Here is a 24105-nt window from a genome sequence, read left to right as displayed (position 1 = left end):
TGGGCTTCAATGGGAATTCACAAGGGCATATTATCAAGCCCATTATCGCCGCTTTAGAGGCAGTTTCCTGCCGCTAAGGCGGCGATGATGTTATCGCCGTTCCTTGATAATATGGCCTATTGAATCCAAACTAGACGTTGCAGAACAGTTCTATAATAGGGCAGAAGCAACATTGTTATGATCACATTAAGCTCTCATAGCAGGTACACGCACACATAGACAATATGTGGCATGGCACTGTATGTACATCTGTCACCTTCTCCACCCCTTCCAATCCCAGCCACAATAACATCTTGCCTCCACCACGTCTACGCATAGGTGAGAAAGGAACTTAATGCAAATACACCCATGCATCCAGGTACGGTATATGAGGAACCATACATAGTGACATGACTTGCTGCCTGCCCTTTCCAGTTTCGCTCTTTATACATGCATACATGCCCGATTATGCCTAGTTTTAGCACACAACGTGGACATCTGCCAAACACATACAGAAGACAATGGACCGGACTGTTAATGTGGATGATGTTTATGGAAATAGGTATGCATAGATAATAAGTTTGTAGGATCCTGGAGTGACATCAGCATAGAATAGCAATACTATTACATGACTAATGTGATCATCATAACCTGACACCCCACCAAGAGTGTATGTGTGACTGTATGTAAAACAATATGCATACTTTTTCTAGCCCAGCATTTATGTACGAACTTTTGAAAATCAATAAATATTATATTTTTTTAAAAGGTGATGTTTTGCAATGGACAGATGTTGCTTTTCACAAACTGCACTTCTAAAGTTACTACAGCCAGAAAGGACCCAAAACAGTATGTAGTAGTTCAGTCCAAAGGAATGTCAGGATACAGCTGTGAAATGTAGAGCTTTTAATGTAGTTAACCACAATCCCTTGTAGCACCAGGAGAAACTGCCACCAGTAGAAAATCATAAACAAACCCCCCAAACTTCCTAAGATCTGTCCAAGAATGTTGAAGTGACGTCACCACAACATCTCCCGTCTTCCTAATAAATACAAGTTAGTATATACAAAATATATACATAAGGCAAAATACATTTCACAGTATTTTACCTACAAATAGAACATCCTTCTAATACAGATAATTGCATCTAACATCTCATGCAGTATTTACGTAAAAGCATTGCGCATTCCACAAAATCAAACTAACAAACTACATATAATAGAGTAAAGAAAGGGAAGAAAACGACACAATTCGTATCATGAAATACAACACTTGACATTATTCATCCTGGTATCAAAATGGATTCTTAATGGACCTAGCACTTTTGCGTCAAACAAAATCACAATCCTTAACTGCATCATGAGACTGTGTGGTAGTACTTGGCCCTGGGAAATATATTGAATACTAGGATAACTGGGATGCCCTGATGATACACTGCAACCACTGGACCCCACATAGTCAACTTTCACTAACTTCTCCATGTTCCACTATTCATTCATTTTGATACAGACAGCACTTCCAGACACACCTTCTATTTGCAGAGGTGCCCTGAAGTTTCACAAGCGCTTCATAACGTAAGTTGGATCTTTGACTCACACCCAATCCCCTACTTTTAAACTAGGAATGGTATTTTGTACCTTGTGTCTATCATCATACCAACCTTTCATCTTAATCTGGGAGGCCTCCATTTTTGGTTGTATGATACTGTCAACTTGCTTCTCATGACTGGTTTTAGGTTGAAACGTATGCACCCATGCCAGACACATTTTGGACTTTGGAATACGTCCTCTCATGACTTCAAATGGACTCCCACCTCAGTGGTGCCATTCGGGCACGACCGATGAGACCATAACATACTTACAACTGATTCTATCACATCAATCTTGTTCTGAATGGACCACTGCACCCAATCTACTAATGTACAGTTCATCTTTTTCACAAGCCCATTGGTTTGTGGATGATAAAGAACAATTCTCCTATGTTTAATGGAATTCTAAGTTCTGTCCAAGAATGTTGAAGTGGCATCCCATACAGTAGTAAAATGCACTCCTACTCAGAGTGGAGTAAACCCGGCACCACACAAGTCCAACCAGTGGTACTGCAACATCCGCTTATAGAAATCAGTGAAGATAGGAATTTAAATTAATACACCACAGGAAACAATGTTAAATTAATTTAAACTATTAAAATATATAAATACATGTATTTTAATGTAAACTGATATAAAAATAAATCATAATTATTATTTAACGGCACAATATGTTAATAACTTTTTTGAGTGAAAAATGTATGCTAACCAAAGGGAAGGGCTTCCGCTAAATGTGCAAAACAACGACAAAGTCTCTATAATAGTAAGAAAGCACTGGTGCATCCTCAACAGCGGGAAACTAAATATCCCACTACCCATGTCCTCACATAGAAGAGGAAAGAACCTCAGGGACATCCTAGTACACACTCCAAAAATCCCAACTCAAGAACAACCAACAGGTAATCAGTATGTTACCCACAGGCCATCACCCATGTGGCAACTGGCATGTGTGCCACCTAACTGCTACCATGAAGAAGGTGACTTTCAACACAGAAACAACTTGGGAATTAAGAAAGTTCACCACATGCAACAGCTCAGGGGTGATATACATGATCACATGTTATGTTATGTTATGTTAATGGTTTTTGTACCGCGCACAGCTGCCCCAGCAAAGGGGCGTCCTGGCGCCAAGAAAGGTAAACACAACATCACAAAATGCAGCAGAGTCAGTTGATTTTATTAAAAAGAAACGTTTTAATGACACGTCTGAACCTGGTTTAGTCTTCCAAAGCACGGATGTCATTAGGAAGAGCGTTCCAGAGCTTGGCGGCTACTACTCGGAAGGAGCGGCCTCCAGTCCTGCTCAACAGAAAACGGGGAACAACAGCTAAATTCTGGCCCATCGATCTCAAAGAGCGAGAGGGGATATATGGAGTCAGAAGATTCATGAGAATAGGTGGAGCCAAGCCTTTCAAAATTTTAAAGGCCAGGCAAAGCACCTTAAACTCAATCCGCTGCGCAACAGGCAACCAATGGAGTGTTTCAATGTTCCTGACACTGAGCAACGTTTGGGCAGCCCAAATATCGCTCTTGCGGCGGCATTCTGCACTCGTTGTAGCCGCAGAAGTTCAGCCTTGTTCGTGCCTGCAAGCAGAGCACTGGCATAGTCTATCCTGGATAGTACCGAGGCCTGGACCACAAGCTGTCTAGTGCTGGCATCGAAAAATTTAAGCACCGGCCTGATGCTCCTAATAATGCCAAAACAAGAGGCAGCCACCTTCTTAGTATGGCAAGTGAAACTAAGTAAAGGGTCCAGCCAGACCCCGAGGTTTTTTAACTCCATAGCAGGAGAGGGGATCATTCCTAACTCGGGGGGCCACCAGCTGTCATTCCAACATCCAGGTTGCTTCCCAAACACCATCACCTCTGTCTTCTTTGTGTTCAATTGGAGACAATTCTGGTTCATCCAATTGGCCACCGAGCGCAACCCCTCACAGAAGTTGAGGGCGTCCAAAGCTGAGTACCCACTTAGTGTGACCGCCAGCTGCGTGTCATCCGCATAGGACACCATTGTCAAGCCCCATCCTTTGACTACCGCAGCCAGCGGCCTCACGTAAAGATTGAAGAGAGTGGGGCTCAGAGATGAACCCTGTGGGACCCCCAAGGTGAGCGGGTGAGAGGTGGATTTACTGGGTGGTATCGCAACCTGAAAGGATCTATTGGAAAGGAAGGAGCGGAACCAGCCTAATGCCAGCCCCCTAACCCCAGCTTCCTCTAATCGCCGCAACAGGATATCGTGGGACACCGTATCAAAGGCGGCACTCAGATCTAACAGCAGGAGTGCCGCTGTTTGTCCGGTGTCCAGCACGGAGCGCAGATGTTCAACCATGTATAGCAAGGCAGTCTCCGTGCTGTGGGCTTTACGAAAACCATTTTGCTTGGGATCCAAGATGTTAGCTTTATCAAGATGGTCAGCCAGGATCCCATTCACGTGGGCTTCGATGACTTTAGCATCCCACGGCAGCAAAGAGATGGGGCGATAGTTCTCAGGTTTTGTGGGGTCGAGGGTAGGCTTTTTCAGGATGGGGGTAACTACCGCTTGCTTCCACTTGGTGGGTACAGTCCCTGAACCCAGTGACATATTGATAAGGGCAAGCAAGGGTGCACGACATGTGGCCTGCATGTTTTTAAATAGGGCCGGTTTGAGGGGGTCTGCAGGGGAGCCAGATTTAATTTTTTGGCTCAGAAAATCAAAACCCTCCTCAGATAGGGGGGACAAAAGATCCAGGATCCTATCATTGATCTTAGGACAATCAAATGAATCCGAGCAGTGCACGATAGTTGGAAAGGTGTGGTAAATTGCTTGCACCTTTTGAACAAAGAACAAGGCCAGACTCTCGCAATGAGAGTCAGTGCAGATTTCAGCCGCGGAGGCCCTCTTAGTTATAAGGTCCTTTAGGACCTTAAAGATTAATTTGGAGGGATTAGGGCTATTCCGGAACTCCTGCACATAAAATGCGGCACGTGTTCGACACACCGCTCTGTGATATGCCTTGGATAGAGTGAGGTAGCAGGTCTTAAGCGCGGGATCATAGGCTTTCCTCCATCGCCTTTCCGCTTGCCTACACTCTCTCTTGAGAGACGCCAAGGTCTCATCATACCACGGGCTATGTGCCTTGGTCCGGCACTTGGAACGTACAAAAGGAATAAGAGAGTCCAAGGCCGTGCCAATCCAAGTGCAGAATGAATCATACCCACCGTCAACATCGGCGAGAAGAGGTAGGGGTGTTTTTCCTAATAAGAGGTAGAAGTCTTCAAGTTTTAGTTTACTCCACTGGCGGGAAAAAGATGTTTTATTCAGTGCCACAAAAAGAGGATCTACCACAGGGAGAGCTGCTTTCACCAGCATATGGTCTGTCCAAGACAGCTGAACAGGTTGGCATAAGGTAATCTCCTCTAAGGAGGTAAAGAACGGGTCCAGTATGTGTCCACCAGAGTGGGAGGGGGACGTCACTCTCTGTGTGAGCTGCAAGGCTTCTAGATCTGCTAAACAGCTCTTAATGGAGGATTGGGAAGGACAGTCAAAGTGCAGGTTGAGGTCACCTACCACATTGAAATTTGCACAGCCAAGAGCTTCTATACTAATGACGTCCGGGAGAGCGGCCCTAAAGGCCGCATCGCAGCCCGGAGGCCGATATATTAGAAGACCTGAAAAGCTAAAGCAATGGGACAGAGAGACTCTAAAACGAGCACATTCGCAACCTGGAAGTTTTAGTTCTTTCCATTCACAAGGAAAGCGACGTTTCACCGCCATTGCAATTCCGCCACCTCTCGAACCACGGTTGAGAGTTGCCACGGTATAGTCAGGGGGGAAGGCAAGGTTTAAAATCGCAGTGTCAGCGTCTTGAAGCCATGTCTCGGTCATAAAAAACACATCAGGGGAGTCATTGGTGGCAATATCAAAGATCTCCGCCTGATGTTTGACCAGAGATCTGACATTTAGGCTATATATACTGGCAATATTCACCCCCGACACGTTAATCTGCCGGGATGAAATTTGCATAGAGCGGACGCGAGACGGGGGAGGCAAGTGCCAGCAGCAACAGGTGCACCGATAAGGGCCCCTTAGCCCTTACAGCCCTGTAGCTGTAACTTACACTATGTAGGCATGACTACTAGAAAGGTCAGCACGAGAATATGTGAGCACCGTAGCAACATCAGGTGCCACAGGGCAAGCACGAGGATGACGGCGCACTTTAATGAAAAGAAACACACCGCAAATGACATGTGATGGTTGGTGTTAGAACATATAACACACTGTGACAATTTAGAACAGAAGCTGCTGCAAAAAGAGCAAAGATGGGTGTTCAAATTGCACACAGATACGACAGGTCTGAATAATAATATCCTCTGGGGACAGTTCACAAGATGAAATATACCTTGGGTACATTGGAGATACAGATATAATAATCCCAATACCACTCCGGGACTGTTTTGTTTACATCACAGATGAGAGGACTGGCCGGTACTCAAAGCACCTCCAAGAAAAGGTCCCACGAACAGACTCCCACGTGAGACCCCACATTGCTTTTGTAACTCCACTGGCATGATGCAAGGAACATGGCAATACTGAAAGACCTCATCCACATCTACATCCACACAAAAGCAACAGTCTAAATCCTACTGCCTCGCTATCAAACATAGGCTTTAGAGTAGTTTCTCCTTTCAGGAGACACCACACTAACTACGCCTCAATTGATAATCTTTTAACTAAAGATTGGAGGTGGGCCAATTCAGGTCTGTACTTCCAATATGGCACTCAAAACTTTCCAATAATGAAATGGCCATTTTTCACAAGCTTGGTTCATAGTCTTTTTTTCATGTTCTTTTATTCATAGTCTTTTTTCAGTTGCGGTAATCCCCTCAAAATGTTTCGACAAATTATTATTCACTCATCCCCCAGTTTTTACAATGTCACTAATCGAATTTTTTTCAACATTGAAAATTATCCTCCCAAAATGGAGTGGACAATGTTCCAAAACAAGGCAGCCATTTTCTTACAACCGCGGTCTAGTCTTTACTCGCATATGAGCATGGCTGGGCTTTTCCTACCAGTACTTAAACAGCATCGGGCTGAAGACACGCTAATATGCGCTCCGCCCGGGTACGAGTAGGTGTCATTGACGGAGGAGTGCTGAGCCAAGTAAGATATTTTCTTCCCTAACAGGAACCCAGGATCCCTGTAAAATGCTCATTTTTCCTCCACGCCACACTATGGGGAATAACTAACCAGTGTTTCGCATTTACCCATGGCCCTTTCCTTGTTCAAATACTTTATATACATTCTTCTAGGGTTACTACAAGCCCCTCCACTCTGGCAGTCCATGAGGCACAGCGTTGCCAAAACAGAAGTATGTTCTTACAAATTGTGAACAGTATGTTTATATGTTTGTTTGTCTTGTGATGTTTGCTCACGAGTTTCCTTTCTCTTTTTACCAATGTTTTTAACGATTAACCATGCTTTTTCACAATAGAGTAATCCGATGTGTTCCAAGGTGTCACATTGGATACAAGCACTTATTAAATATTTTACTACTAAGGGCACCAACACCTGCTATAGAGGAGTGCATTGATTTAAGCACTGCACACGGTTTGGACCTGCCCACGTGAGAGGTGGGCAGGCAATATGTACTAAACTCCTTGTCACTTTATCTCCTTGAACAGATACTACGAGTGATATCAACCGTATGTATTTAATTTTGGTGCTCACACATTAGGTGTGCACCTGTTCTTTATATTATTTCTTTAGTATAGGATTGTTTTTCTCACGGAGTGGTGCGCATGGGGCCGGTCCCCATGTGGTCCTGAAGAAGAGGTTTAGGGGACACCTCGAAACATGTCGACCAAATACTAGGGATAGTATACACATAACAGTTACACTTCCTCCCTACTATTAACCCCTTTTTATCCATACCAACTAGGAGCAGGAATAAATTAATCGCTCACTAGCTAGGTATTTTTAGCATCACCACTCCCCCCAACACTGCACTACACATTTTTGCACAAAAAGTGCTCCTACGTAGTTCCGCAAGTTGCAGCACGCCCCAGACAGTAGCTGTCTGGGATGGCCCCAATGATGAAGCATGTCACCTAGGGGAAACCCTTGGTGGGTGAGGGGACTCAAGAAAATAATTTTCTCTTCTTAGATTCGGGGCGTTGTTTCGCACATTTAGCGGAAGCCCTTCCCTTTGGTTAGGTTCTCAAATCTGTCATTTACAGATTCATTAATAACTATACACAGTCTGGAGGATGAACCCAATGTATACCTCCATCTCCCCAATTTGTGTTTATGAAAAAAAATGCAACATTAGGTTTTTATTCAAATATAATTAAAACTGAAACTATTTCACGCCCAGTGGTTTTGTGGAAGCACTTCCAAGCCAAGCCACAGTAAGTAAGAGTTGTCTTCCAGCTCTGGTGTGGCGCCCTTTTGACAAAATCAAGGGGGAAGTGGTGTTAGAGGTTGGCATGGGCGCTGTTAGGCACAGCAGGATTTACAGTTTGCATCTGTTGCCTCTTTTACAGCTGTGCTGTTGCAGGGATTCTGCTTATACACAGAACTATGCGTAGAACCCCAGGACCTCAGTGAGTTGTGGTGTACCAGAAACTCACCTCAGAACCCAGAACCCAGTATCCGGCTAGCATAAGTGTCCCATTCGTTATCCGAGATTCAGCTCGGCGGTCCCAATGAATAGACAACCCAGAACAAGCGACTCAGTACATACTCAGGAATGGTGGGAATCGGAAATACCTGTTCGTATATTATTCTCACATCAGTCCACAACAATAATCAACAGAGACACGTTGTAAATAAAAGGGGTTTATTTTTATAGACCACGTGTCCTAAGATGCAGTACTTTGGCTAATACAAGCAGACAAATGATTAATATCAAAACCAGCAACATAGTTACAATACCATAGAATATAAAAGGGGTGATCATGTTATAATGACAGTGGATACTACCACCTTCCCTTTACTAAGAAGCTAATATTATTATTATGCTAATAGAAGGTCTCTTAGGCTTGAATAGGGGACCCCATACCTCAAAGATCAGCTTAGTGAAATCACATCACAGGAGCATCAGGAGTCTTCTCGCAGGAAGGCTCGTCTTCGGTCTGAATAATAAACATGATGTCTGTGATATTAAAAGCATCAACTTTCAGGCATTTGCAGCTGCGCGTGTGTTATGGCTAAATAGTGGGCCGATCAACCTAGAGTGAAAAACATGCATTGTGTAATAATCCAGACTATTTGTCACACCGTGTACAGACCAAGGTCGCTGCACAGAGCTTTGGGATGGTAACAACAGATTGCTCTTGTGTGAAGCAAGTCTCGAGTCAGCAGTTTGTTTTAAGAAATAACATGTAAACGCAGTGTCGTGTGCAAAAGCAAAAAGATGGCTTTCTAACATTTAACGTGGTTATGCTAACTTAACAATGCCTGTACGTATTCAGAGAGAACTCACTACACGCCCCCTTGATCGAAGCACTATTTAGTAGGCAAGAAAAGAGAGAACGCAGAGTTCAGTTTCGACAGAGCAGAACAAGGCGTAACCAATCCAAAGGTTCAGAATGAGTTAAAGTCTGAAACGAAAAAATTGAAAAGCAAAAGGGGAAACAGTGGTGTCCGAAAAAAAAATATAATTAATTAAAAAAAACTCAAAACAACCATCAGGGAGAGAAAAAAAAAAGAAAAACAGAGAAAAAAAGTAAATGCCGCGGCAGGGTGCTGTCCAGGAGCGTCAGGCGCCAAGGACGACAGCGCAGTTAATCCATGAATGTATAGGCAGCATATACCGCAACTGCTTCCAACAAAAGATCATTTGCAGGGCCAGCGAAAGTCTGAGCCATCCAATCCATCAACGAAAAGGAACACACGTGTTCTTCAATCATCGGAGCTTCCAGCACGATCAGAGGGCACCCGGAATGTTCCTCCAAATAGCTCATAGCCAAGAAGTTGTAGGCAGCTGTAGAGATGTCCCAATTACCCAGGATCCCATGTGCAGCACCACAAGCCATTATCCGGACACCAGAACATGTCAACTCGTGAGACACTAAGGGCCTCATCAGTCGATCGAAATCTGGCACCGGAGACACCAGGCTGGTCAAGCACAAATCCAAAGGCCATTCAAAGGGACAATCCAGGCAGTGAAGCACAGGCTGCACGCAGGTGAAGTAGCAATACCGGAAGGATAATCCATATGCCAGGCTTAAGGTCGCCAATGGCAGAGTTCCATAAAAGTCAAGCATCCTATCACGAAGAAGATGCAGGCGGGACAGGCGCTCGTGTGGCACAGAAGGAGCAGCCATTCCGTAGTATGAAAAGTAAAAGCAGCACACCTGCCACCAGCGCCAGAAGCAGCGGAACACCTCCAAAGATGCTCGAAAAAAGTGAATGAAAAAATGCCGGAACCACACCAAAAATAGTTTGGAAAGAGGTCACGAGACCCGAGCCCACAAGTTTAAAAAAATGAGCCAGGCCGTTCGTGGACGAGGCATTGAAAATAGTTTGGATCAAAGAGCCGAAATGTAGGGGGAGGTCAGTATTCAGAAGCGCCTGTACCTCAGTGCGCGTATTAGCAATGTGAAGGACAAATGTTTCACGAGAGGAAGTCAATGGCACCTCTTTTTGGGACAATAGAGCTCTTATTCTGCTCAACTTGTTGAACTCTGCTTTCAAGGTTGGAATCGAAGGCCAGATGGAAGCATCCAGCCGCCCATGCGGGGGTGGAAAGAGAACATTATTGCAGCAGACAACTTTCTGCGAGACAGTTACTATGTACGGGATTCCCACTAACATCCCGCAGCAAGCTTCATTATTCAAAATTAAATAACTACCGTTTGCAAGCAGCGTGAAAGAAGGCGTAATCACAGGCACTGGGATACCTCGTAGGACGCAGGCTAAGTTCGGTGCTTGTACATTGCATGCGCCGTGTAATTGAATGTGCCTACATACCAAGGAATGGTCTGGTGTCGTGGTACATTCCTCGCCTTTCAAATAAACTTCAGTGCCGTCCCTAGTACATCTATACGTAAAGGGGAGGGACCAAACCTCATGTATGAAAGCGGTGCCCAGCGGTTCATATCTACCCAAAGCATAATGTTTCATACAAGACGTAAACTTAAAAAGCGCAAAAGGGAGAGTTATCAATCCGTGGACTAACCACGTAGCTGAATTGATCTCCGCTACAGAAAAAGGCAATGGTTCTAATTTTTCAATATGTAACAATGAATATGTAGCATCCTTCATGGACATAAATCGCTGCTTGTCAGTAAGGTTAAAGGGAAGGAATAACGATGTAGTGTTAAGATAGTCCCAAGGGACTCTCCCTGCCTTTAACGTCTGCAATGTCCATGCAAACTGCATAACAGAACGCAACTGGTTTTGACCATGATATAACACAGACATATCATCATGCACAATATCAACAACAGAAGAAACAATATTATCTAATGTATAAATCCTAGAAGAGAGAGTGCTAATGCTATTATCTATAACGGCTAAAACCTTCTCCATGTTTGCTTGGTCAATAGCTCTCAACCTGGAAGCCGCCTCAATCTGCGACAACTTCCAGACTTCGTTGTAAATAGCATACGCCCACCTTTTGGTTCTGCCACCCACAGGACCCTTAACAAAATCATTCAAATCTATTTTGTCATGTAATTGTGATAAATGAACTTTGACAGACGCCAAAGTGGAATGTCGCAGCCAAGATTGACACAACTTGCCCACAGAGTATGTAGTTACAGTATGTGAAGACTCAAACCGAGGGTCTACGCGTTCCTGAGTATACCCCGGTTTCAGTCCCAGAAAACGTCGTTGACAGAAATCTGAACTGCTTTGCCAAATTAACCAACCCTCACTATTAACTTTCGAAATATTGAAAGATGAATTTGAAACTAAGGTTTGCAAAGCAGCAAGGGATAGATCTGTGTGGTTATCCCAATTGGGATAAGCGCCCAGATCCGGCACAGAAGGTGACTTTAATTGTTTAGAAGTAGCCAATCCAAAACAGGTGGTTTGGAAGATGGATGAATTCAAAAATAAAATATGATTTGGTATAAGACAGGCACGATGTAAAGCCTCTGTACCCTGTACCTGCCACGGCTTGGAACCCCAAACCGACTTTAGATCAATAGTAGCCTTCCATACATCATAACCTTTGATTGACAACTCGTCCATAAAGGACTTAGAATAAAGTAGCTTTGTGTGTGTCAGTCTAACCTTTGCGGCAGACTCAGGCAGCACCTTAAAATAAAACGCTGCCGGGTTGGAAACACTGAAATCGGTAAAATATGAATACTTGTTAACTATTGTTTGTGAACTTCCGAACTCGGGAGTAGGACAGTGTTCCCATTGGGTAAAATTTACAAAATTTCTAAATGTATTTGCTTTATGCAGAAAATGATTGCCATAATGTTGAAAACAATACTGTTCCGCATAATTAGCCGCATTTTCATATAAATCTTCAGCATCAAAAGCGGCATAATACTTCAAATCAGAAAACAGTGATTCAATGGCGTGTACATCCCAATCATCAGAACGTATGTTCTGCCTAACCACATCACCCATAGAAACACGAAATACATTAGGTACATTAATGACCTCTGTAGGCCCATGAATTTGGAATTTAACAGCATCCCATGCGATTCCATCCAAGACGGGCCAGGCAGTAATATTCACAAAAGTCTGTTCCCTCTTCATGATGTGGGACGAGGAGTGGGGGGCCAAAGTTCCATTGATAAGTCTAATTGTCGATCTCTCACTCAGATAGTGGCCATCCACAAGACGGAAAAAAACTATTACGAATCCAATGGACATAAACAAAAAAACACTGAAAAGCAACAGCCAAATGTATGTCCAAGGGGCAATCAAAAAATGTCTCTTAAACCAGCTGAAAAAAACTGCAATGTTCGATGGGGGGCTTGAGGGCAATGAGTTAGTGTCAAAGGAGAAACGGGACTGGCCAAGTGCCGTAGATTGTAAAACAGGCGAGGGACCACGTGTAGGATAAGCATACTCAGTCTCTTCGGGCAAACCACCAGCCGATGGTATCAACAAGGGATCAGTAACCGATTGCATCTCGATGGCAACATCAGGCAAGGTGTTAGAAGCAAGAGTCAACATTGAATTTCTTTGCATCGTCTGGCATGAAACTGCTGGAGTCATACTAAGAAGTATCGGCCACTCGCTGAAGTTTGACATTGTCAATAGAGATGTACCTGTTTTCTTTGCGACCAGGAAGTGGAGGTAAAATGACTGTTCTTGTACCCTGCACTCCAAGCACTGGAACTGGTGCACGATAAGAGGGGCCGAACTCCTTCTTGTTCTCCACCTTCTCACGGACCAGATCTCCAACTCGGGGTAGCCAGCCGACTACCGGAACCTGAACTTCAACTTCAGATGTGGAGGGCAAGTGTGCCTTCGATAGAGTGTCTCTGGCTTCTTGTAGAGTCTGTAAAACAGCACAGTGATCATCTACGTCAAAGGGTGCGGTCGACGCCGCCATGTCTAGACCATCAAGGTCTGGTACAAACATTCTGATTCCGAAGAGCATCATGTACGGGGTCCGCCCACCCAGAGACCTTCTAGGGAGATTATTAAGTGCACGTTGGACGTTATACAAATGGGCTAGCCAGTTCCGGCCTGTGCCTAAAACACGGGCTGTCAATGATTGCTTTAAGTCACGGTTCATTCGCTCCACCACACTATTACCCTCAGGTCGGTAGGGGGACAAAAATTTGACTAGGACCCCCAAATTTCTCATAGCCTCCTTGTAAGCCTTAGAGGCGAACGCAGGGCCCTGATCAGAATGGAAGGTACCACACGCAAAAGTTCCCACAAAGACACGCAAATCTCTGATGACAGTCCGCGAGTCAGCACTCCTTTGTGGCCATACCCACAGAAAACGTGTGCACGAATCCACTGCAACCAAGATGTACTTGTACGCAGTATCAGAAGAAAAAGGACCGCAGTGATCCAAATAAACACAACCAAATGGTTTATTGGATATGTACAACTGTGTTTGTGATGGGCGCGCAACAGTAGAAGGTTTAATCTGTTGGCAAATGTCACAATCAAGAACATAAGCGCGCGCTTGTTTATATAAACCAAACCACCAGTAACGTTGTTGTAGCAGAGATATTGTGGCTGACACTCCGGCGTGGGCAGACGCCAACCCCTCATGAGCAGCCAGAATCAGTGCGGGTCTGCAGTCCGCGTTGGGAATAATTCTGTCACCAACGTCGTTAATCCTCACTAATGGGACATTATCAGGACTTAAATGGTAAATGTAACGAGAAGGAAAACCCTTCGGGTAATCGCCTCCCTTTTCTGTAGCAGCAATAGCTGCCAAGATGTCATCATCAATCTTACTCTTAGATCTGGTAACTGCTGCCACTAAGTATGTAGCCACTGCTGTTTTAGCTGCCTCGTCAGCCAAGCTGTTGCCGACAGCATGGACACCAAGTCGCTGGTGACCAAGAGTGTGAATAACATTCACGAGAGGGAGACGTTCTTTAAAGTCTGCCACTCGAACCCAAAGCGTTTTATGCTTAATTGTGCCACCTTTTGTGTCTCGATAGTCATTCTGAGACCAGAAGTGTAAATTGTCATTATAGGACTGGACACAGTAGAAAGAATCACTCACTATTAGAGTAGTGACTCGGGGATCAGCAAACTCCAGTGCAAGCACTAGAGCCCGAAGCTCCGCCAATTGCGCGGTACAATCGCCCAATGACTGCGTATGCACTGCATCAGATTGGAATTCACCATTTACGAAAGTACCTACGACAATTGCGCAAGCCGCTGAGTAAGCGTGCTTTGATCCAATTGCGGGCTGCGCAGACCCGTCAGTGTATATGACACAATGGTATTCTTCGAGCGGGCGCAAAGACAGAGGAGCCGGATGAACGAATTCATACTGCAAGAACTCTTGAGTCTGTAATGAGGCATCAAAGATGTAGGTGACGTCTGGCGACGTCAGTGTTGTGGCCCATTGTATCCACCGAGGATGCAAAGCTTTAGAATTTGGTACACTTGCCTTTGTCACCGCTTCTAAGGCAGGATAGGGTGTTACAACCAGAATCTGTTTCCCATGTGACAGTGCGCGTTCTTTAAGGATCGCCATCTGTACAGCAGTCAGAACTTTTTCGACCGCGGAAAAACGTAATTCAGCAGAGGTGTACAAGTGGGATTTGTACGCAATGGGGACTGTATCGCCCTCATTAAACGTCAAATACGTGAAACCCACGGCGCCTGGCACTATTCTTATTACCAGGTTAGTGCGGTTATCACGTGTCAGCAAATATTGTGAAGCAAGAAGGTCAGCCTGTAAAGACTGTAAAATTTTAGAATGTTCCAGCTGCCAGCTAGACTTCGAAAATGTGGGTTGTACCAAGGCGTAAAGCGGCTTGATACGCTGGGCATAATCAGGAATGTACGTACGGCCGAAATTCAGAAAGCCCAGCAGAGATTGTAATTTCTTTAGCGTCGTTGGCGCACTCAAGCATGCGCACTTCTCCAGAAAGTGGGGAGCTAACCCCTTTCCTTCATTATTGAGCTCGTAGCCCAAAAACAACACTGTATATTCCGCGATGTGAGACTTCGCAAAATTGAATTTGTAGCCATAGTCAGCAAAACTCACTACAATATTGTCGACTCGAGACAGATGCGGCAACAGCTCGTCATCCGTGAGGTAGATATCGTCAACATAGGAGTATGCCTCGGGGTCTATTCTTTCTAAGAGAGAAACCACGCGAGCGGAAAAGACGCCAGGGCTATTTTTGTAGCCCATGGCTAATCTCGTAAACTGTTTTTGTTTACCGCCCGAAGTAAACGCTGTCCACTGGCTACTCAGTGTGGACAGGTTATGGCTAAAAAAGCCATTGGAAATGTCAAGTGTCGTTTTAAACCGTTTACGCACGAGACTGTCGACTAGAGCCGAGCTATGTGTATTCTGTACCGCGCAGGTCCGGCAATGGGAGTTTAGGTGCCGGTAATCCAAAACTAAACGGTACGAGCCGTCAGGCTTCGTTACAGTGAATAAAGGGTTATTCATAGGGGACACACAAGTTTCAATTACACCCTGATATTCCAATTGTTCAAGGATCGCCGCGACGTGGGGTCTAGCTTCACGACGCATGGGATATTGGGGCTGAGGCTGGGGCATAGACCGCAATGGAATCTCATGGCAGGGGGACAACCGGTCCCAACCCACTTGAGTACGATATACCGCTGGCGCAAGCGCCAGCGCCCACTCACCAGCGTACATTTCAGCTTGGTCCTGAGGCACCGTGTGCGCAAAGGACGGGAGGATTTTCTCCTCCCCTCTAGGAGCTTCCAAAATGAAGGCTGGGGGCCAATCTGCCTCCGCTAGGAGGATATCATAGGTGGTGGTCAGATTATCCCAAAAAATCCCTTTTATAGTACGTTGTATGTCACCCTCTATTAATAAGACTATTTCATACAGTCTATCAGGGGGAGCCACTCTGGTGTCAGCAGTTTCAACAGTAACCAATACATCAGTTGCTGTCGCCGCCAGAAATGGACGCAGAGCTTGACGGACTATGGTAATTTCTGCCGCGCTGTCCAGTAGCGTCAGCGCCCATGTCCGGTTCTGAAGCTGTGTCCGCACTATCTGAGGCATATTTTGCCGTCAGAGCCGCCACTTTCTTCTTCTGAAACGGGGGTCTTTGTCGAGCAAACTCGTCCTGCTTGCCTTTACCCTCAGTCTGTCGGGGTTGGTCACGCTGTTGTGGAGCACCCCGACCTTTGCCACCGCCTCCGCCACCAGACTGTGTAGCCGATGTTTCCTGTGAAGAACGAGGAGAGCGCGGTTCAGAAACCTGAAATCTATCAGGAGACTTAATAGTAGCACGATCTCGCAGATCATAAGTGCGTTCACTACTTGACTGTACGGGAGAGGCAGGCCGAGAGCCCTGTTTCTGCTGCTGCTTTCCCTGTTGTTTAGTCCGCCAAGGTTGTTTTGGAAAAATTGGCCGACCATCCTTACCAGAAGTTTCTGCCTTACCCTGCTGCTTAGAATCGGGATTTTTGATCACAGGCTTAACTCCTAAAGAGCTACGACCCAAATCACGATATGCTTCTGAAATTATTTTAGAAAATTCCTGCGGCTTGTCCTCTTCAGCAACTTTCTTCAGTTCATTACGAACCTGAAAGTGCAACGCATCACCCTTAAGGTTTCCCATTATCATGGTAGCCACCAGGCCAAAATCTCCGAGGAGCCGCATCCCCAATTCTATCGCAGACTCCGCTCCATGGTCCTCTTGAACCTGTTTAATTATGGAGGGCAGCTGTAACATAGACGGAGTGCCAAAGCACTGCGCGTACGTCGCAGCAAAAATCTTACCCCAGGATACACAATCATCTATATGGGGAACTAAGTCTTTAGGCAAACTAATGGTGAGGATCCTGTGTTTTTCCACAGGAGTTGTATGCGGATAAACCGCCTCTATTTGGTCAAATTTTTCAGCAAGCCAGAAAGGATAATCATCCCTTGTGAGGGGGCGCTTGCCCATAACAGAATTGACCATAACAGGACTAATGACCACCGCGTGACGATCACTAGGTTGTCCCGCACTAACAGGCGCCCCCGCCTGTACAGTGCGCGACACATACTGCACCAACGCCCTATATACCGATATAAGGGCAGTGTGTAGTACACGCAATTCAGCCACCGTCACCGTGAGGTAACGGGGATGAGGCGTAAATCCGGCTAGTACCGGCCAAGTGGCCCCTGCAATTGATAAAGGGCCCATTCTCGGCGGTATAACCACATGGGGGAGGGCGCCATTAAACCAAATCTGATGTTGCCAAGCAGATATTGGTATCTCCTGTGTCCTATACGGCGCATAGTTAGCAGGCACGGCAGTAGCAGTGTAAGAATGAAAGGTATCGTCATCCCCACTGACTGCCGGAATCGTCACCCAGGAATAGAACAACTCAAACGGGTGAGCCGCATCGGCTCCCACCACAAAGATGACGTCCATGCCCGTGTCCGGCACCCCATACTGCGTCAAATGACGTTTCAGAGCTGCACGGCTGTGCGCCGCAATGTCTACTGCCATAAGGACAAGCTATACTTCAAGTATTCAGTAGCACAAGGGTTCAATAACCTTTTTAATGATCAAGCTTGAAGGAACCTATATCAATAGAACTAGGTAGGTTTAAATCCGTCAGACTTGTTATCCGGAAACAAGAATGAGGGCGTTGTGGACTAAATGTAAGCACTACTAAGGCGTTTCAACTCATAGACCAAACGTTAGGTGCGCCATGTTGCAGGGATTCTGCTTATACACAGAACTATGCGTAGAACCCCAGGACCTCAGTGAGTTGTGGTGTACCAGAAACTCACCTCAGAACCCAGAACCCAGTATCCGGCTAGCATAAGTGTCCCATTCGTTATCCGAGATTCAGCTCGGCGGTCCCAATGAATAGACAACCCAGAACAAGCGACTCAGTACATACTCAGGAATGGTGGGAATCGGAAATACCTGTTCGTATATTATTCTCACATCAGTCCAGAACAATAATCAACAGAGACACGTTGTAAATAAAAGGGGTTTATTTTTATAGACCACGTGTCCTAAGATGCAGTACTTTGGCTAATACAAGCAGACAAATGATTAATATCAAAACCAGCAACATAGTTACAATACCATAGAATATAAAAGGGGTGATCATGTTATAATGACAGTGGATACTACCACCTTCCCTTTACTAAGAAGCTAATATTATTATTATGCTAATAGAAGGTCTCTTAGGCTTGAATAGGGGACCCCATACCTCAAAGATCAGCTTAGTGAAATCACATCACAGGAGCATCAGGAGTCTTCTCGCAGGAAGGCTCGTCTTCGGTCTGAATAATAAACATGATGTCTGTGATATTAAAAGCATCAACTTTCAGGCATTTGCAGCTGCGCGTGTGTTATGGCTAAATAGTGGGCCGATCAACCTAGAGTGAAAAACATGCATTGTGTAATAATCCAGACTATTTGTCACACCGTGTACAGACCAAGGTCGCTGCACAGAGCTTTGGGATGGTAACAACAGATTGCTCTTGTGTGAAGCAAGTCTCGAGTCAGCAGTTTGTTTTAAGAAATAACATGTAAACGCAGTGTCGTGTGCAAAAGCAAAAAGATGGCTTTCTAACATTTAACGTGGTTATGCTAACTTAACAATGCCTGTACGTATTCAGAGAGAACTCACTACAGTGCGTGTTTGAAGCAATGCTTAGATACATTTGCTAAAAAGCTGTCTATGTGAGGACGTTTGTTAAAGTTAGGCCCTGGCTATCCGCCTGTAAAAAAAAGCCTAAATATTCCCCCTCTTTGACATAACAACAGTGATGGTGCCCCACTCGATGCACATGGAAAGGGTGGGGGCAGGGAAAAGCTGCGTTTGTACTCAGGGGTGGTGGGAGGGCCGAACGTGAATCAGGAGAGTGAAGTAATAATTCATGACAGTGGCCAGCTTGGAAACTCCCAGGTGGGCTCCTGTTGTGGCGTAATAAAAAAAAAAAATAAAGCGGCGCACACCGAATAAAAAGAAAGGCAGTCATTAGCTGAACGCGTGTGTGGACAAGATGCACACAGAAAGGGTCGGAGGAGAGAAGCGCTGCATTTGTGCTCGGAGGGGGCGGGGAGGGCTTCTAATGTGAATCTGGAGGGGGAAAGCGATAGAGCATGAAAGCAAAGCGGCCAACTTTAAAGCTCTGATGTGAGCGTGCTGAAGAAGGAAAAGGCAGGCATCGGCAGAGCAGGAGCGCTTCTCGAGGACAGCTAAATAAATAGTCCTCACAAGTGTAATAAATAACATACAGAGTAACAACAGATGTAAGAGGGGCAGTCCTCATGGGAGATTACAACATGAGAAAGGGAGGTACTAAGGAGGGACTACTAAGCCTATTAACACATCAAAAGCCAAAATTTACAAAGGACAGTAACAGGAGCCAATTGAAAAGATGCACGGGGAAATGGGCGGAGCTTAATGTCCATACCTGAATACAGCATGTCTCGAAGAGACAGCACAAGTGCTGCCTAGGCGAGACATAAAAATGTATAAGGCAGCCAATGACATGCACCGGACACAGTCAGCCATCATTAATGGACTAAGGACCAAGGTCATTTCTACTGTATAGTGTCTAGAAAGCCAATTGAAGCTCTTTTATCCCTGCTCAACTAGAAAACCTCTCAAGGGGGAAGACATGAACAAAAAGAGACAAAGAATCAGGGGGTAGGAGTTCACATCGATGAAGTGGGGAAGGCAGATCAGGGGAGAAACAAAAGTAAGGATGGCGTGTGGGAGGAAGAGGCACAGAATACGCAGAGAAAGTAAAGATGGAGAAAGTAAGCAGAGGGAGAGAGGAAGAGGAAAGCCGAGGAGACCAGGAGGGGGAAGCACACGATAAGGAGTGCAAGTTAGGATGGGGAAAATGAGAGTGGGGGATAGTGAGAAGAATCAGGTAAAATATGGACGGTAGCAGTAGGGCACACGAGAAAATGCAGGTAAAAATTTGAAAAGTCGGAGCAGGAGGAGTAGACAAAGGAAAAAGGGTAGAAGTAAATATTGGAAGAGCTCCAAGGATAAGCAACGCTAGACGTGTAGAGGGCCAAAGGGAAGAAGTGGGACTGATAGTGGGAAAAGACGGAGGAAGACCCACAGGGAGACCTGAGGTTATGGAAGGTAGAGTAGGAGTGGCTGTGGCCATACAAAAAATGAGGCCTTTCCTTTGCGATTGTCTTGCCACCTGTCTCTGCACCCAAGTCTGTGTCTCTCATGCAGGGCTGGATTGGGACGAAAAATGGGCCAGGGCATCACAATACCGTGGGCCCCATTGGCCAACCAGATAGCTAAAAAAGTGGCCTATATTTTCAAATCAGCGCACTTTTGAACTTGTAAAGACGCTGTATGGGGATTTTGCAAGTTATGAGAGACTGCACCCGCTTGAGTTTGCTGCAGGCATTGTTCGTGCTAGCATCAGGGAAATCAACAGTAAACACCAGCCGCTTGGCCATAAAACCGGCCAACAAGCCGATCTGTCAGACCAGCCCATCGGGCACTGCCCGACTGCCCTATAGGCCAGTCCGACCCTGCTCTCTTGTCACGTCTGCTTTACAGTCCCTACAAGTCCTCTACTGTCCTTTGTCTCTCTTCATGGTATTCTTTGTTTCCCAGTCTATTGATCCATGTCTGTTTTACTGTCCCTGCATCTTTCTTTACAGTGCCAGTGTACACTTCTGCAAAACCCGCCTTCGTGGGCCTGTGCATCTGTGTCTGTATGTTAAGCACAAAGTACTCTTTAAACCTGGTATGGAGACAGCCTTAGCCATCTCAAAAGGTCTATAGATTTTTTTAAAATCATAATTAATACACATGCACAGATACAAAGAGGCTTTTGGTCAGCCCTTTTCATCCACAGGTCTGTTCAAGTGTCACTCACATATTGCTGCCACCAACTGCAGCATCCATCATTGGTCAAGGGTTCAGCCCATTGCACTTACTGCCTCTTTTCATTGCGAGTGACTGCATTTTGCATATCTGTAGGAGAGGAGGGTCTGCTATCCTATGGTCACCCCAAATTTTTGCTTTTTGCTTCACTGGTTTTTGGCATATTGAGGCTGTGGGCCTGCTAATCAGACCCCCAGCCTGCTGTTCTCTCTACTAAATTGACACTATGCACTATAGGTGCATAACCAATTGGAATTGGATCACCCTGTGAGCCCCTGTACCAGTGTACACTAGGTACCCAGGGCATTGGTGTATCTAAGGCCTACCAGGGGCTGAAGCATGTATTGCGCCACCCCTGGCCTGGCCTAGCAATTTGACACAACTGGCTGATCACTCAGCTGGGGTAAGTGGTGTAACCACCTCTTACTTAGGTGTAGTATACCTATACCTAACCTTAAATGGGACACATGTTAACCTATAAGTCACTCCTATGGCAGGCCTTAACAATCCTGAAGGCAGAGTGCTTGGTTCCATGTGAGATGGTGCTCTGGCATGAGCTGAGCCTGTCTGCAGTGGTCGGAACTACTTCCTTCTACCGTTTCCAGATATCGCCATACCATATACTCTTAAGTGCATTATGAACCTCGCGGTTAAATGCTATCTTTGGTTTGGCTTTATCAAAACATGTCGAGTAAGGTGTCATACGAATTGGAATACTAACCCCTCGCCAATTCTGGCGACGGGGTTAGCATTCCACCCTTCTAGAGGGACACGACATGTACAATGCCTGAAACCGGGTAAAATCAGACATAGCCTCAGCTCCACAAAATGGATGCTGCCACCACAGACACAAGTCTGCCCTCCTGCTGCTGGGAGTCCTTCCAGCTTGGGAGACGTGGACAAAGGGTTTCCTGCCAGGGGAGGTGCGTGCACCACCCCAGACAGGATTTTGTGTATTGGTCAGGTAGGGCTTGAATAGAATCAGACATGCCTGAGGCTCACAAGGAGCCTTGGTGCATATGCCAGTTCAAACCGGTCCTGGGGCACACCAGCCCCGGACCTGGGGCGAGCTGGACAAAGGATTGGGGGTGTAACCACCCCCCTTCCTGGTCCCAACCTTAGGGAGGGACCTAGCAGGTAGTCCGGCCCCTAGAATCCGCTTAAAGGTAGGAGCTGTGTCCTAAGACTTCAGACATCCTGGAATCAACTTACTACAAAGAAGAAGACGGGAACTTCGACGCTCTGCTGCACAGAGGACAGAAGGAAATCTCCCCTATGGTCAGGGAGTGACCATCTTGCTAACGCAAGCACCAACCAGCTACTCGACGTCTGCTTTGCCGCCGCCTCCTGCCGGAGCCCGAGCCCAGAGCCCGACAAGACCTGGACCTCCAGACCTCTCACCGCCCGATCCACAGTCCCTGAGAAGAAGGAACCCGTGGAGGCACCGAGACACGTGAGCCAGCCATCTTGAAAGACCCACGACAAGCTGCAAGCGCGACAACAGAGGCTCCCTCCAAGTTGTGCTTTGGGTCCTGAGAAGCCCAACATCCGAGCAGCATCTGCACCAAAGGTGAGCCCTCCAGCATCTCCACGATCTGCGTGGGGCCCCTCTGCACTTTGCATCTCAACGCACCTGCCCGGTCCCTGGCCCGTTGGCTAGTGGCCATTTTGGCGACCACCCTTGAAAACTACGATGCTGGTCTGGTTGCTCCAGACTGGCCCCTGCTCCCCTCCAAAGGAGCAGCCCCTCTGACCTTGCTGGTCAGGGTAATCAGCTTTCTTCATTCTTCACGACTTCTGCTTTTGCCAAGGCTTGTTTGCTTCCTTCGAGTCGCCGACACCGCCGACAGCGAGAGCCTGCGTGGGACAGCTCGTGAACCGACTCCTGGACGTCGTCGACCTTCAGGGACCACGTGGCTGCGGAGACAAGCTACACTTCATCACCTGTTTGCACCCGACATCGCCTGGTACCTACCTGGTGCCACGCCGGTCACTGGCTAGTGACTGTTAACACTGTCCCCTCTGCTTTCAGGTCTTCTACAGCTCCGATCCACCCTTGGATCCACCGCATCTCTTCGGGACCGACCGCCTGCAGCATCTTTGTCATCAGGCTCCATTGAACAGATAGACGAAACCCGACGCACTTCGAGACCTATACACCCGCTTCCTGTGGGTGAGGTAAAGCTGGCACTCCGGTGCCCAAGTGTAGAGAAACATCTCTAGTGTCTGTGTTTTAAGTCTTAAGTTCGTAGTCCATCCAGAAGACCCTTCTAGCAGTAACTTTTTAACTTTTACGCACCCATTGAAAACCTATGGGAGCCCGCGTGTAACTTTCCTCACTGCACACGCGACCCGTGGATCTCCTGGTCACTAACTGAAGTTAGCTCCTTGTAGGCCCAGCGATTCTAGAGGCCCTAGGCCTTTTCCCTTTCCCAGTCGTGGTACTTATACCACTATTTTAGTATATGGTTTGAGTGGCCACCAGGGCCCATCCATATAAAGTGCAACTTCTGTATATTGTAATACTTTCTTGTTTAACGATTTGTGCTCCTGTGCTCATAAAGAGTCTAGGGGATACTTTGAGTAATAAATACATATATATTTTGAATATATATCTGTGTGGTGTCCTTTCATTGGTATAAAGGGGGGTTACATATGGTAAAACAGCTTGCTTAACACGCTTTAACGAGTTTAGCCTCAAAGACTGCTTAGCCTACGCTACCACTAGGGCAGCTAGTCCGAAAAGGTTGACTTACAACCACACCATAAGGGTTGCTTGGCATGGTACAAGGTGGTCACTTTAACTAGTGAACATCATATACCAGGCCAACTTCTCACAATATCCACCTAAAAATTGTCCGCTTCAGTTACATTGAGCCATTCCATGCTTTCATTTTATGTTTCTTTGATTTATTTGTGGAATGGGGAATTTTTTAGTTTCTTTCCCAAACACAGCCATCATCCCTTTATAGAATTGCAGGCATGCTATGCCACTGATTGATCTAACCGACTGATATGATGAGCTATGTTTGAATAAGGTACAGTCCCTGCAAGGGCATATTATATC

General features: G+C 46.1%; 1 protein-coding gene across 2 annotated transcripts in view; it reads right to left on the bottom strand.

Moving 5' to 3' along the window:
- CHRNB1 (cholinergic receptor nicotinic beta 1 subunit) overlaps positions 1–24105 on the bottom strand; it is a 185536-nt gene that overhangs the window by 149238 nt on the left and 12193 nt on the right. Inside the window, exon 2 of one of the 2 annotated variants that reach the window (XM_085639179.1) lies at positions 12791–13023. The exons of the other annotated variant lie outside the window; for it this stretch is intronic. The gene's annotated coding sequence lies outside the window, so the exon portion shown is untranslated. The remainder of the gene's footprint in view (positions 1–12790; positions 13024–24105) is intronic. 2 annotated transcript variants of the gene reach the window in all.

This window comes from Triturus cristatus, chromosome 12 (genome assembly GCF_964204655.1).
Source record: "Triturus cristatus chromosome 12, aTriCri1.1, whole genome shotgun sequence".
Lineage (NCBI taxonomy): Eukaryota > Metazoa > Chordata > Amphibia > Caudata > Salamandridae > Triturus > Triturus cristatus.
Note: the sequence above shows the minus strand (reverse complement) of the source record. Positions and strands in the feature narration are given on the sequence as shown.